The sequence below is a fragment of the Nyctereutes procyonoides genome, unplaced genomic scaffold, assembly GCF_905146905.1.
Source record: "Nyctereutes procyonoides isolate TBG_1078 unplaced genomic scaffold, NYPRO_anot_genome, whole genome shotgun sequence".
Lineage (NCBI taxonomy): Eukaryota > Metazoa > Chordata > Mammalia > Carnivora > Canidae > Nyctereutes > Nyctereutes procyonoides.
Genome location: NW_026575046.1, coordinates 55,639,600 through 55,642,075, shown reverse-complemented (window position 1 = coordinate 55,642,075; position 2,476 = coordinate 55,639,600). Strand labels below are relative to the sequence as shown.

General features: G+C 39.9%; 1 pseudogene; it reads right to left on the bottom strand.

Annotated features, from left to right (window-relative positions):
- Positions 1 to 1,153, bottom strand: LOC129509410 (heterogeneous nuclear ribonucleoprotein A3-like; annotated as a pseudogene).
- Positions 1,154 to 2,476: the final 1,323 nt, after the last annotated feature.

The following is a 2,476-nucleotide window of genomic DNA, read 5'->3' as shown; positions in this document are numbered from 1 at the left end:
CTAAGAACTGAAGGCCTTTTCTGAATTTTTTAAGAGCCTTCTGCTACCATATCCACCACTCCCACCACCAGATCCATAACCACCACCATAGCAACTGCCCAAGCTTCTTTCACCAAAACTGCCCCCTTCATGGGTCCATAATTTGATTACTGTTGTCCGCTCTAATTTCCAAAATCATTATAGGTCCCACCACCACCATAGTTACCACCTCCAAAATTTCCTCCTTCATTGTAACCATCATATCCTCCACCACCACCACATCTGCCTCCTTGGTGGCTCCACCACCACCATAGCCTCCTCTACTACTATAACCAGGACTACCACCATAGTTGCCACCATCACCTCCAAATCCATTAAATCCACCATCGCCTCCTCCATAACTACCTCTGCTGCCACCACCTCCACCACCATAGCCTCCTCTTCCATCAAATTTTCCACCACAGCCAACATTACCACCACCTCCAAAGTTTCCTCCATGACCCATGAAGTTGCCAGATCCACCTCTGCGGCCTCTTTGTGATCCAGCAGACTGCATTTCTTGTCCAGAAAGGGCCTTTTCCACTTAACAGTTATGCCCATTAATAGTGTGGTATTTCTGAACAACAATTTTATCAACTGTATCATGATCATCAAAAGTCACAAAAGCAAATCCTCTCTTTTTTTCCACTCTGTCTGTCTTCCATAACTTCTATGGTTTCAATTTTGCCACACTTTTCAAAGTAGTCTCTCAAATTATATTCTTCTGTATCTTCTTTAATACCACTACCAAAAATTTCCTTCCCTGTTAGATGGGCACCAGGCTTTTCAGAATCCTCTCTAGAAACAGCTCTCTTTGGTTCCACTACACACCCATCAACCTTGTGTGGCCAGACACACATTGCTGCATCCACCCCTTCAACTCAAGAGTATGTCACAAACCCAAATCCCCTGGAAAGTCTTGTTTGGGGGACTCACATTACCACACAATCTGTAAGTGTGCCCCATTTTTCAAAATGTTCTCTTAAGCTATCATCTGTAGTTTTAAAGCTCAAACCACCAATAAACGGTTTTCTCAACTGCTCTGGTTCCTTTGGATCATGGCCCTCCTCCCCCCAGCAGCAGCGGTGATGGCTGAGTGGGGCTGGGGGCGACCGGGCTGTGGTTTTACCTCCATTTTGAGACCAAGAAGAAAGGTCTTAACTCACTTATCTAAGTTCTCACCTCAAGAATCTACAAAGAGAAGAGCAAAATAATCCCCAAACAAACAGAAGGAAGGAAATAGTAAAGAGAAGGGTAAAATCAATTTAGTTGAAAACAGAAAAATAATACAGAAAATCCATAAAACAGATTTTTAAAGTCAATAACATTGACAAAACCCTAATAATAGTGACAAGAATAAAAAAAAGACACAAATTATCAACATCAGGAATGAAACATGAGTATTGCCACAGACTCTGCAGATAGTAGAAGAATTAATGTGGGAATACCACGCACAACCCCATACACATAATTTCACAGCACAGATGAAATGGACCGTTGTCTTAAAAAGCACAAACTACCGCAACTCACTCAATATGAAACGATAATTTAATAGCCCTACAACTATTAAGGGAATTGAATTTACAATTTACAGTCTACCAGAAACAGCATCTCCAGACACAGAGAATTCTATCAAATGTTTAAAGAAGAATTAACACGAATTCTATGCGATCTCTTCCAGGCAATAGAAGAGGAGGGAACACTTCCCAGTTCATTTTATGAACCTATAATTACCCTAGTACCAAAACCAAAGAGAAAACTATAGACCAATATCTCATTCATGTAGATGCAAAAGCCCTTAGAATATCAGCAAATAAAAATCAACAGTAAATGAAAACGATTTTACAACATGATCCAAGAGGGTTAATTTCCAGATACAAGACTGGTTCAATATGGGAAAATCTATCAATGTAATCCACCAGATTAAACTGTTGAAGGATAAAAAAAAATCACACAATCATATCAACAGATGTAGAAAAAACATTTGATAAAAATCAGCACCCATTTATAATAAAAACTCGCAGAAAACTAGGAATAAAGGGAACTTCCTTAACTTGATAAAGAACATCTAAAGAAACCTAGAGCTAACATCATATTAAAGGCAAAAAACCTAAATGCTTTATCCCCAAGATCAGGAGTAAACTCAATATAGTGCTAGAAGTTCTAGTCAGTGTAATAAGGGCCAGAGAAAGAAATAAACTGCACACAGATTAGAAAGGAAGACACAAAACTGCCTCTATTTGCAGTTGGCAAATGATCTACATAGAAAATTCTAGCAAATGTACAAATATACTCTTAGAACTAACAAGTGAGTTCAAGAAAGATCGTAGGATAAAAGAAAAACATACGGGGGTGTCTGGGTGGCTCAGTTGGTTGAGTGTCTGACTCTTGATCTCAGCTCAGGTCCTGATCTCAGGGTCGTGAGTTCAGGCTCATGAGTTGGACTCTGTGCTGGGCA